The 13,963-nt window shown below is 41.6% G+C and overlaps 1 protein-coding gene across 3 annotated transcripts in view; it reads right to left on the bottom strand.

The window, feature by feature from the left end:
• Positions 1-13,963, bottom strand: part of ENOX1 (ecto-NOX disulfide-thiol exchanger 1) — a 359,470-nt gene that overhangs the window by 248,321 nt on the left and 97,186 nt on the right. The gene's annotated exons all lie outside the window — the stretch shown is intronic.

Raw genomic sequence — 13,963 nt, 5'->3', positions numbered from 1 at the left:
TAACACACAACACACTAAAGCTTCCTGTGATACTCCCACCTGGAATCCACACTTATTATTGTAAGCATAATTATCTGGGTATCCCTGAGACCAATTTTTGCACTTTTTGTATAAATATGACCTCTTGCATAAGACATGAAATTTAAAATCATCTCCTTCACAGATATCATTGAGTCATTCCATTACCTCTGGGACAGATATGAATTATGCATTCTTCGATTCTCTTTAAAATTTAGATGCACAAGGGGACACAGAAAAATCTAAATGGTACTAAAAATATAAAGCATTCAAAAAGGAAACAATAACTTGTATGCTACTGACTGCTGCAGTGCTCCGAAGGCTCCCTGCCTGGTCAAGAAAAGCACATAAAGCACTGAAACGTAGCAGCAGGCCTCCATGCTAATGGCTGCTAGTGACAAGGGCTCACTGAATGTCACTGCTTCACATACTGTGTACTGTTCATTTCTCTTATCTGTATGACCTCTCTTTTGAAATGACTGATGAAACTCGCCTGAATTAGCATCTTTGCTTCTGGGCATTTGCCTCCTAGAAGGCATTTAGTAACATCTCTACTAAATACAATAATAAGGCATGGGGGGAAAAAAGATCATAATCTTAACAAAAAATAATCACTATGTCTGTTAAAGAATACTCAGTGTGTAATGCAAAAGGGCTGCTTCTCTGAAGCCTCCTTGTTCGGTTATTTTTCTACCTTGACACCCTTTAGGAGTACTGGCTTGTCACAATACATGCATTCACATTGCATACTTGGCTAACATTTTCATAATTGGTGTGAATAAAAAGAAATATCTGTTACTGCAAGAAAAAAAAAAAAAAGAAATGCCTCTATTCTGATGCCCTGCTGCTATGATGACCTATTTCACACTAGCATCTGTTCTCTTCTCATGAACCACTCCAGATGTAAGCTGGCAAAACAGCACTGCAAGTATGTTACCCAGATGTCCAACGAGTGCTGCAGATGTTTTCTTCCATGCTTCACATTTAAAGTGTGCCTGATTAATTTTTTCATTATTATCTCAACTACTTGGCCCACAGATTTTCCTACAAAGTTTGCAGAATCCAGGATCTAATTTGCAGCCATAAGGAGCAGCTCCCTTTATGTAAACAGGTTCATTAATGTCTGGAATAACCCAGTCAACAGAGCCTTGGTCTGAATTGCCAAAAGAAATGCAAACTTCAGTAATCTATTATGTCTTGATAATATTTGCCTGAGGATTTAACACAGTGTTCATTTCAATTCAAAATTACAGATGTTTGCAATATTCAGATGCATCAGTCTAACCAAAAATATTATGCCCGTTCTCTGCCTCAAGCCCTTGACCTGAATGAGGTTAGTGACAGGGATATGAATGACTTGAGTGGAAAATGAAACACAAAAGTAGTTTTATCGTGAAGTACAATATTTCTTCTGTCACTAAACCATTTTTTCCCCCTCAAAATTACAGAGTAGACTGCAAATCTTCAAGGCTAGCAGTCATGACGACAGTCTAAGTGCCATTTAAAAGAATAATAATTTATGAGGCGCCTTGGTAGAATAGCAAAGGTCAAAGAGTAAACTCCCTCGGGAGGAGAGGATGACAAAGGTTACAAAGATGACTAAAGACTTGCCTACAGAAAGGAATTTTGTTGGAAGGAAGATATTTTCTTGCAACAGCTTCATCCCACCTAACACAGTTCCTCATCCAAATGAGCAGTTCACCTTTAAGTTAGCTAAAAGGCATTGCTTGCAAAATACGCTTCTGAAATTCATAGATTAGCAGCTTGGCCTTGTACCCACTGAAGTTCCACTGAAGTGCTGGCAGATGGAGGACACTGTGGGTCTGTCCCACAGGGCACAAGGGGGATACCTAATGACTGGTGTGATCCCACATGGGCCATCAAGCTTGAAAAAATCTCTGGAGTCTTTGCAAGGCAGTCCCCAAATAAATCCTACTTTTGTGGCAACTGGTACCATCTGCAGACCTCCAACAGGCCACCACAGACTGGCACAATTTCTCTTAGAAGCAGTGTGAGGAGTTGGTAGGTAAGGAGCCTAAGACACACAGTGGACACACTCTTCCTGGACAGTTGTAAATATGCACAACAGCCATGACTCTACAAAGCAGTTTGGGCAGCTTTTCCTTGCCACAGCTATAGTATTCCCTTTCTTCAGATGCTGCAAGTACAGAAAAAAAGGCAAGCATAAAGACAAGCAGGAACAACTCTTTTTGGCACAGCTCCACTTTCTGCCAAAACATCTCTGGGCTCATAAAATACACATGAACTGGTAGGAGAAGCTGATGCTGCAAACCTGGGAGTAACCAGCGGTGTCTACAAAACATCAGAGTGATAAAAAATAGCTTAACCTGAAGCCAGCAGGCAACCAAAAACAGCTCATCTCTTCAGAAATGTGTGGCCATAAACATTTCAAAAACTGACACTTTCCAACTGTTCACAATCAGTTGCGGGAAGTTTCTGCAGCTGGATCAATGGCTGGCACTTGTGGAGGGGGCTGGCACAGCTCTGAAGGGTACAGTGTAACAGGTGCTGGTAAACAACAGGTTATTGACTGCTTTGAGCATAAGGGATTATATTTAATTTCTGTAGGATAACTGCAAGAGCCCTTCTTGCTGATATTTGACCTCCATGCCAGGCCTCCCAGTTCATAAAGAGGTACCCGAGAAGCAAATCATCGAGTCAGATTATATAAGGAGCGTTTGAGCACGCTTACCTATTTTCTATACTAAAATCAGGCAACTGTCTGAAGGGAGCAAATGCCACAGACATTCAGAGTATCTTCAATCCCTTGCTCCAGCAGTCCCTGGTCCATCAAAACAGCCCATGAAGCCTGTGGCTGGCTGTTCAGATCACAGAAAATTTTTACAGATCCATAACTGCACACTGATGACAGCAGAGTGTGCCTTTGGGAGAGGGAAGGGCAGAAGGCAAGTGGAAGGTGGGACGCAGATGAACAAGACTTCAATTCAAACAGCATATTTTATCCTGCACATCACCTGCAGAAAGGAGGGAATGTCACAGACATGTTGCAAACACATCAAATAGCTCAGGCAATTCCCACTCCCGAGTGACAAAGCCACTGGGCGTGCTGCCAGGCAGCCCTCCTGAACCTGCCCTCCTGAAGAAAGGGAAGCAGCATTTCCACCCCAAGATTTGCCTCAAGCTTAGAGCCGCTTACTCCAGCACAGAAGCTCACCCTCAGTGCCAAGCCTTGGTGGGCTTTGCGTGAGGGGTTTTATACTCTCCTGTGCTGGTTTTGTATGCCTTGTCTTCCTTTATTAATTTTAAACAGAATGGAGGGATGTAAATTCACCATTGGGGATATGTCAGTGTTTGCTCAACATGCTCTATATACCTTTATTAATTTTGTATTGAATGGTGGATGTGATTTCACCCCAGAGGGAAATCAGGGATAGCAAAAGGTCTTTCCCACAGCAGGACAGCAGTGAGGAAGGGAATGTAATTTCTCTGTGGATTTATTTTGAGTGACTTATGTGCTTCCGTGGGTTTCTAAAGCTGAAGAATTTTGAGCTTTCATGAACAGGCAGTTTCAGTGCCATGACCCACCAGTATAAAGATGTTTATTAACTTAATGTAGCATTTGTTATTCAAGTCTTTCTGCTTAGAGTACATTTTAAAAGCAGCAGATGATGCCTTCTTATAGTCCAAGAACAGTATGTAAAGAGGGAAATTTAAAAGATTTCAAAATTGAGACCTATTTTTAAATAAGACTTATTCTTTAACAGTACAAATGCATAAACGCCATATGAACTACAAAAGGGTTGTTATTTGACACAGGTTTACAAGGTTTAACTCTTGGCCACAAAGTTTAATTCTTGGCTCACTGCAAAAATTGCCTGTATCTGTGAGAACAGCTTGGCAGCCTGTCATTTCCAACAGTGCAATTCCCAGCCCTCAAACAAGCCAACACTTGGCTTGGAGCATGCAGGGATACTCAATGCCCTGGACCGATGGAGATGTTGTGAAGTTGCTTACTTGTAGATAGCTCTTTGCTATCAACTTCCAATTCACACAGTATGGTTGCACTCCAGCATATCCCTTTGTTTAGACTCTTGGTCCCAGGATATATCTTAATTCACTAGTACCATGACAATGAAGGGAATGTTCCCTTTTTTTGTCTGTCCTATTTACTTTTGAAGAAAAAAAGTTTTCACCAAACCCTCGTGCCTCCCTCAGTTTCCAGAGATTCCTAGATTGCATCTTCTTCATACTCAGCTTTGCCAAATGCAATAAAATAATGAACAGTGGTGTCCTGAAGGATCTGGGCATTTCATGTATGACAGTCAAAAAGCACAGAAGCAACAGGTGCTGTTTATTGTTCAGTTGTTCACTGCACACATTTCACCCGCATTTCATCATGTATTTCCTCACTCACATTTCTGCAATGCAGATACAGAGGCTGCTCCACTTTTCGAACCCTCTGAGTGTGACAGGTGTCTTTTCCTCTACTGACTATCCGAGCACAAAGTCTGTGAGTTCGTAACTCATCTCCAGCTCCACCAGCACCCAAAGACTGAAACCCAGCCTCATGTTTACTGCACAGGGCAATTGAGATGGTGATTCCTCTATACTGCTGAGGCCTCTGTGACTCCTTGGTCCAGGGAAGGTGGCCATGGGGTGAAGCTATCAATGAACAGCAATTTGGGGAATGTTTGCTATGTAAGGAAGATGAATATCCTCATGGATGGCCTAATGCTTTTGTTTGCCCTTCCCCAGGCACCTGGGGAAGAAAGCTGACATGGGAGAAAGCTGACCACATGGAAGAAAGACATGGAAGAAAGCTGACCACACAGCAAAAGACAAGCTTTACTGATCAGAAGATGCCACAGCAAAATTTATACTTCTAAAGACTTACTAGGATTTATGCTGCTGAACAATGCCTTACTGAGACTTCTTCTCAAAACAAACTTCAAATGGTGAACTGAATTAATTATTTGCTTGAGCAAAACATACTACATGCTTGAAAACTGAATTAATGACTAGCTGGCTCTCCCTGCACACGTACTAGTGATTCTTTTCCTACACTGGTGCAGGTGGCACATGAACTCCTTGTGTGACTGACAGCAAGGGCAGAAAGTTTCTGCACTGAGAAACACAGTTTCCATTTTGAGCACCAGAAAGAGCAGAACTACTTCATTTGAAAAATGAGCGAAGGAAGCAGGAGAGAAAGGGAATAGGGAAGTGCAGCTGGCTGTCATGGGCTCTTTAGGTCAGCACTTTTATACCTGCTGAACACAGCTGGATTTTGAACACATGGGAGGGAAAGAGGAAGGGCAGGATTTGGAAACTGGCTCACATCCATCCAAGATGATACCATGCAATCCAGAGAAGAAGTAATAAATACCAGGTACATGTCACAGCACACAATGCTAACAGCCTTTAATAATGGCTAATGCAACATTACTCACCAGCCTCCTTGCTGTGCTGCCAGCAGCCTGGGTGTTACCTAGGACTGAAGGCACGCAGGCAGGCAGTGAGGCAGGGAGAAAAGGAAGACAGGCAGCCCAACCTAACTGTGAGCATCTTGTTCAGGTTCCTTCTTACTGACCTCATGTAGGAGTACAGGAGTCAGCCAGTGTTCCACATCATTTCTATTAGCTGTGTCCTTACCCTGGTTTCAGCTAGGACAGGGTTAATTTTCTTCCTAGTAGCTAGTATGGTGCTGTGTTTTGGATGTAGCATGAGAATAAGGCTGATAACACACTGATGTTTTAGTTGTTGCTAAGTAGTGCTTACACTGAGTCAAGGACTGCTCACGTTCCCATGCTCTGCCAATCAAGGAGTCGAGAGGGAGTATGTCCAGGACAGATGATCCCAGCTGATCAATGGGATATTTCATACCATAGAAGATCATGCTCAGAAATGGGCAGGGCATTTGCTCATTTGGTGGTGAACAACTGTGTTGTGCACCACTTGTTTTTCTTGGGATTTATTTCTCTCTTATTTTTTCATTACTCAGTAACTACTATTATCATCATAAGCAGCATTATTATTGCTATTGTTGATATTAAATTTATTTTTACTTCATTTATTAAACTGCTCTTATCTCAACCCACAACTTTTACTTTTTTTCCCAATTCTCCTCCCCACAGGATGGGGTGAGTGAGTGGCTGCATGGTACTTAGTTCCTGGCTGGGATTAAACCACAGCAGTTCTGGACAAGCCACAGGTCAGCAGTGGTATTCTGTGCCCAGCTCCTCACCAAGTCCTCCAAAAACAGAGGAGAGAATGACGCCTTAAGTTTTAGCTTTCATATTTTCCAGGTTCTGTACTGCATTAGTACATAACTCTGAAGTTCATATAAAGTGTTAGCAAGTTCTCTTCACAGTTTAGTTAGACAAAACAATCCTTTTCCAGCCTAAGAACCAAGGACACCATTGCAGCTTCACGCCCAAGAAGTGTAAACAACAGCGAATTGAGGAGAGCAATCTGGGAGGATACTGTCTCTGTCCTTCACCTTCCTGCAGCTGTCTTGCTCTCCTCTCTTTTTAGTGGAACTGTTTATAAAACTTTGGATGAAAACTGCATTCAGTCATTGCCTCTCTTCACCCTGGAGAAGAGAAGGCTCGGGGGACCTCATCACAGTATTCCAGTACTTAAAGGACAGCTACAAAGAGAATGGAGGCTTTCTCTTTGCAAGGAGACATAGGGAAAAGACAAAGGGCAAGGGATAAAAGTTGTGTCAAGAGAGGTTTCAGCTCAATACGAAAAATAAATTTTTACTCTGGGAATAATCAACCACTGGAACAACCTCCCAAGGGGTGTGGTAGAATTTCTGTCTCTGGAGGTTTTCCAGATGCAATTGGACAGGGTGCTAGATAATCTTATCTAAGCTTCTTTTCCCACAAAATGTTGGACAGATGATCTTTCAAGGTCTCTTCCAATCTGGGCTGTTCTGTGATTCTGTAACTAGCTATCCTCCAAATCCTATTTCTCTGGAGACTGATTCCCAGAGCTTCCCGTCCAGACCTTCAAAGCTGCCTGTATCATCTGCTCTCTCTCTCTGAGGATAAGGTGGTCACAGAATAATTTATATTGGAAGGACCACTGAGGGTCCTCTTGTGCTTAAAGGAGATTGCTCAGAGTCTTCTCCAGTCAAGCTTTTTACAGCTTTAAGGTTGGAGATATCACAGCCTCTCTGGACAATTTGTGTCAGTCTTTGCTCACACCTATGGTGACTTTTTCCATCCAAATATATACAGTCAGGATTTCAAATGTTCCAAATTGTGTCTGTTCTTATCATCATGCACCTTTGAAAAGAGTCTGACTTATGCATCCCCTCCCATTAGGTAGTCTTAGACAGCAATAAGATTCCCCAATGACCTTCCCTTGATCTGAACAGTCCCAGATCTCTCCACTTCTTCTCATATATCCTCTGCTCCAGCTCACTGTACACCTTGGTAGTCTTCTAGGGGCCTTGCTTCAGTCTGCCTATGCCTTTCTTCTACTGGGAAGCCCAAAACCAGATACAGTACTTCAGATGTGGTCTCACATGTGCTGAATGAAGTACAATTATGACTTCCAACCAAGCTAGGCTCAGCTAAAAGTATCCAGGGGTCAGCAGAGCACAGAGCTAGAACAAAACACCCTACAAATACGTGCCCAAATGTGAGCAAAATAGACAGAGTTTTACTATGACTGGAGTAGCACTGAAAGAGAGATTAAAGTCAGCCACCCAAGCCCAGAGCAGTAGCAGGCTCACAGGTAAGGCAGCCCAGCTAGTTGGGAGAGACTGGACAGATATGAGGGGAGGAAGGTAGGAAACACCATAATATTTCAGAGCACATAACCACTTAAATTAAAGCAGCTACAACTGAGCTTGAATTACTGCTGATCCTAACAGGAATAAAAACAGCACTAATTTCTCCATTATAATATAATGGAAAACTGTATCATGCAAAGACAGATTTTCTTATTATCAGTGTAGCATGATTAGACACTGTACAGCACCATCATGAACACATGACAAAATGGGCCAAAAGTGGTATCAACCAATTGACCGTGGAGGCATTTCTGCAACACAGAATATATACATGAAGACTGCAATCCATACAATCTTTGTGAAGAGATTACATATTTGCATCTGCTATCCAAACCAATGATATCCTGAAAATTTAAAAAAAAAAGAAAAATAATTGCTTGGCAAAGCATCATCTCCAATACACAATACCAAAACTTCCATATACCTTGAAATGAGACCACTAATAACAAGAGGGAAAAAATTCCTAAGAGATAACAGAAAGAAAACATATTCACAAAGGGGAAGGAAAAATAGTGATGTGTCTACCACCTTTGTGAGTAACTCCCTCAAGAAAGAGTCATTTTAGCATTAGGACCATGAAGTGTGCCTGAGACATGGTAGCAGTAGTAAGGATAGAGAAAACAACAGCCTGGAGGAGAATGCTTTCATCAGGCCTGCAAATCTTGTCCCTGCTAACAAAAAAGGAACTTTGCATTGCCATGGGGGATTTTTGGCAGCAACAGCAGCACAAATTGAATCCCTATCAAGACTTGATCATAAGGAACAGTCAAAAACAAAACAAGGTTTCTTCTTACTCTGTTACTGGAGGAAAAAAAAAAAAGGAATGAAGGAGGCTCTTATGCCAGGAATAGTCCTCAAAGCACTGGAGTAAAGTTCTGGTCAGTTCAATGATTTGGAAATCTGCTCATGAAAGTCTGGTTAACATTTAAGGAATTACTCAGATGAGTAACTGCCTGTCATGGCAGTTTTCTGCCAACTGGACACTTTTCTGCCAACACAGATTTCCTATGTGGACAAGACTTTCCCCAAGTCCCTTCCAGTGATCAGAAACATTGTCCACTTCTCCCATTTTCCTGGAAGGAAGGCATTAAAAATGTCAAAAGTTATTGAGTTATACAAACTTACTCTTCTGTCTTTTTTTTCCTTTTTTTTTTTTTAAAAAACTTTTCCCTCTGTCAAAAGAGGCATATTCTGATTTCTTTTGTTACTGGCTTGTTACAGAGAGTTACTTGCAATAAAGTCTTATCCTTGACCCAGCAAAATTTATGTAGGTTTATACAAAGCAGAAAAAGATCTTTTCCACTGAACTGTCTCCTCTAAAACCTGAGTCCATGACTCTAGACACAAAATACTTTTAGCAAGGGTAGAAGCACTTGCCATGTTTGTATTTAATTTAAGTAATGTGATGAGAATAGGGCCACACAATGATTTTTTGTGGTTGGGAGAGGTTAGCAGCACAAGTGAGGTTGAAAACTGCTGTCTTAAACTACTCAAGAGCAAAGCCACAATATGGAAATACATTATTTTTTTGGACTACAGACTAGAGGAATGAGCAATGCTGGTGGGGGTTCCACAAGACTACTTCTGACTAGAAAAACTGCTTTGATGGAGATTTGCTGGAGCTCCTTGCTGGCCTCCACTGTCACTCACAGTCATGTGTCACATAATTAAGCCTGAAGGGGATATATGTGTGTCTCATCATGCCCACATGAACATACAAAAAGGGTCTGCTTGAGCAGAGTGGAGGATTTCTGGATTTCTATCAGCCAGAATCAGTGGGTACACCTGAGGGATTCTGTGGTACCAGGTCACTGCAGTAACGAGCAGGCAGATGCCCTTGACAGAGGGAAAGGTCATTATTTTTCTGCACAGTTTTCCTACCCACATCACTAGCCAGCTCACTTCCAGTTTGGCAAGCTGCTCTTTAAGCAGAAATCAGCCTGAGAGAGACTTTAAGAAATGAAAAGTATAATTAGGATCTGTTATATTTGGGATGTGTCTTTGCCATGTTACCGCTGACTTTGGAACCTGCAATTACTGGCAGAAAGCTTTTAGCAAAGAAAAATTTGAATGAAATAAAAATAAACAGCTCCTCCAAAAAACAGCAATCATGTATCAGGGTGTGTCATCCAAGGGAGAATCTTAATGGCATCCTTTCACATCCCCATAGCCCTGCAAATGGAAAGATTCTGCAGAACTAGCCTGTGTCTACTAAACACCAAAGAGCAGAATAATTCTGCACTGGAATGCATTCTTCAAGCACTTCTTCTGGAATTAATACTAAAATTGCAAAGTGTCTGCACTCCAACCACTACAGCCACATAAAGTAAGGCTGTTTGGAACAAAACAGGTTCCTCCTGTGCCTGCAAGAGACTTGTATGTGCATTTCTGATATGCACATTGCTAAAGTATCTGTGTCATGAGCTGATAAAGCAAATACTAATAAAATAATGGACAAGCTGCATGCACAGGCAGCTCTTACACTGAAAACTAATTACAAACAGAGGTCACCTCTGGAAAAGATGGAGATAGGGCCTCCAGTAGCCTAATCCTAAAAGCCATACTCTCAAAAGAACAGCAGCCCTTTGCGCACATGAACTTCTGGGTTTGCAAGTACATATGCATATTAAAAATCATAAAAGCAAGACATCTGTGAGGGATGAAATCTCTCATAAAGCATTTCCAAGACCAGGGACAGTCTGCATGTATGGTAGCATACAGTGTATTTTGCATCCTACAAGCACAAGTGGGGTTCTTCTCTGAAATACAAGTTTCTACTTTTGTAAATGCTCTTCAGTTAGACTGAAATATTCAAATTCTAATTTTTAAGCTTTCAAACACAGAAACTGTTAAAAAATTAGAAAAGTATTTTAATGGGGTGAAACAGGGTCACAAAGGAAGCCTGAGCCTGTTTTGAGAACTGGTTCAGAAAAGAAGCCCTTACAATTTGACTACAAGTTTGCAAAGACAATTCTCCAGATTTCTGCAAGGTCATTTCAGGTAAGGGTTTGAAAAGCACACTGTTTCTTTAGATATCCGGGTGTATATCCAGCAGGAATTAGAACAGCAAGAAAATCTGTTTTGTTCTGTCTGCCTGGAATCTGTCACCTTTTAAATCAACTTCTTAAAAACACTAGTTTCCATCTGCCAACAGCACCACAGTGTATATATATACATATATATATAGTGCTTTAAGTGCAGAAGAGGATATCGAGTCCCTCAGAAAACCCATGCTGTTATGTTAAGGACATATTTTGATGATATTTCCTACAAGTTTCCAAGTGATGGCTGTGTCAGCAAGCTCTGGCACAGAATAGCAGCCAGCTGGGTGTGGACTAGACAGCATGTGGACAGGAGTCAGGCTGAGGACAGCACTGGAGCCAGAACGGTTGTATCTGTACTGGAAATAAGGCTCTCATTTCTAAAGCATTTGCAGGATACACCCCCTCTAGGAAAAAAAAAAAAGAAGCAAAAAAAGAAACACTTGATTTTAAATTAGTCTTTAAATCTACATTACTTAGAATTATGTTTTAAGAGGATTTATGACTAAGAAGGATGGGGAAAAAAAAGACTTCTATATTATTAGCTGCAATTTTGAGGAGGATATCACAGAAATTATCTTTAAAGGTCTAGTCCTGGTGGTTCATATAGATGTAAATTGTTCTGTAGCACCCACTTGCTAGATGGAGAAAAGTGTGCAGGTTTAAACTGGCTGCATTATTGTTGGCATAAATTTACTCAAATTAGTCAGAGAGCTGGAAATGTCCTGCTTAAAAAAAAAACCCAAGAAGAAGTTAATATATATTTGCAGGGCAGCTTGGAAGATCTTATGAAAAAATGTTTTCAAAAATATTTTTTCTCCACTGAACAGCTCAGAGAAGTATGTCCCTGACAAAGGCCCATAAGGGGCAAAGACACTGCATATTTGTTCTCTTTTGCTCTTTACAAATGAAGCAAACTACAGTTAATATATTATGCATGTCTTTCAGCATATTTTTATTTAGCCTGCTGTGCCTTGGGAACTTTCACTTTGTTTTGTTTTGCCTTGGGAACTTTGATTTGATTTTGTTTTTCTGGCTATAGCAAAAGTGAAGTATTAGGGCAGGACATCAACCAATCTACAGCACGTGAGATTTGTTTAGATTTCAATGAAACAACCTCCCAACAACTCTTTTCCACTCCCTTATCTTATCAGTCACCAAACCACTCTCCACAAGCTGGCTTGTCAGAGGAACAACATGGGCCAGTTGTTATAAGTAATTTCATTTCTCATTAACAGGATCTGTTGTTTCACCTGCAAGAATAAGACAGACTTTTCCAGTAAGACACTACAGGGTCTCAGTCCTGTACAGTTTGGGTACAGAGTCCAATCTGTGCCTTATACTATTTGAATTCCTATTAAGGTTGTGATTAAAACGGGTAAGCAAAAGATATTCTTCAGTGGCAAGGAATTTACTCCTACTGCAGAACTGAAAGAGGGAAAGTGAACAGCAAAGCCTGTGGGAGAAAGAAGGGGAAGAGAGGACAATTGCCAGATTAGACAGTCACTACATTCACAACTCAGTTACCTTTTAATTTTATTTGGGGATGGGGAGGGGGAGGCTCTTTTAGCTTTTAGCAGCATACAGGAAAGGTGAGGAGCAAGAATGGATTGCAGAAAGCAGAACCAAAGAGATGGGAATGAAGGTTGAAGGGTTTTGATGGGGCTGAAAATCATGTTCTGAGTAAATAACCAACAGAGTGAGGCAAAGAGTGGGAAAAAAAAAAGTTAGAGATTATCTGCAAGGGCAGGAGTACAGAAAGGAATGGTCACACACAGCACTGAGGGCTGTGCAGGCTCTCCCCCAGCAGTATTTGCCTCTATCCTGCCCTACACCACCAGCTGGAGGGCAGCATCTATACACCACTGCCACAATAAATTGGTATTCTTGGGTAGCTAATTTTCCCCCTCCTTTGCTTCCAAAAGGATATCCTCATTCAGTCCCTAACTTTTGTAAAACCCTTTTCCAGCCTGGGGCAAAGACAGAAGCGTGCCTACACGGACAGACTCCTGGAGGGTCACTTTTTATTTTCTGAACGATACACAGAAATTGTCAGTCTGTCTGTATATGTCTAGACAGCAACATACAAATATGCTGCACTCCTCCTAATAAAGCTGCAAGGCAATTTGGACTGAACCAGCTCTGTTTCTTGCCTCTTCAAGGGCTTCAAGCTTAGTGGTCTCATGCAGCAGAACAAGTTATTCTGAAAGTCTCAGCAGAGAGACTGTCCTTCAAAGGTGGTAGAAGATGGTTTCAGGATGTCATCCTCCTCTGTCCTCTTGTTTGAGGACCAAATCAGTGGAATTCCTCTACTGTGAACAGCACCCAGGGGTGGAAATAATCTGCAACAAGAAATTTGCAGTCTCTCCTCTATGTGGCCCCACTTACAACCAAGTTTTCTTTCTTCCTACCACTGATTCTCTTTTTCTAGTGGTGATTTTGATTTTTTTCATGTGGGTTTTTTTCTTTTATACATATGTATTTATTTACTTATTTACCCTGGAACTGGTGGGACAGTGAAAAGGTGCAAATTAAGGCCTGAAGAGAAGCTCCTCAGATGCAAGCTGAAGGCACTGTCTGTCTGTCCAGGTGAAGAGGAAGGGAATTGTCTCATAATAAAACTAGTTCTAGTTCTGCCAGGTCCCCTCCCTTCCCCCATCCCTTCACTCTCCTGAGCTGTACTTTGTAGTGCAGTTCTACTCTTACCACAAGGTAGTCCCTGGACACGGTAAAATATCTGGGAATTACACTCTATAAGCCTGAATCAAGCAAGAACTTTCCTGGCTGAAAACAGCTGGGAAGATGAGCTGAAAAGGGCTGGGAAAACGGTTCCATAACCCTCAATGGCAATTCCTACTGGCATCTTGGTATCCCTCCTTTGGTAAAGCTTCCCAGGGTACTTCATATGGCTCCTATCAGATCCATAGGAAATTTAAAAGACAGTTGCTAAAGATGGACTGAAATACAAGCTGCTGAAGTGCCTTTTTGGTGACGTTACTTGTTCTTGGGCCTGATAGTTCTCAGCAGCAGGGACTGTAAATGCTGACAGCTGAGATCAGATTGGCAAAGCCAGGTCTGAAAGACAGCTGGCACAATTGCTCAGGTTAACCCCAGGCTGCCC

The sequence above is a fragment of the Vidua chalybeata genome, chromosome 2 (assembly GCF_026979565.1).
Source record: "Vidua chalybeata isolate OUT-0048 chromosome 2, bVidCha1 merged haplotype, whole genome shotgun sequence".
NCBI classification, from domain to species: Eukaryota; Metazoa; Chordata; class Aves; order Passeriformes; family Viduidae; genus Vidua; species Vidua chalybeata.
The sequence above is the reverse complement of the archived record's forward strand: the minus strand, read 5'-3'. Positions and strand labels throughout refer to the sequence as shown.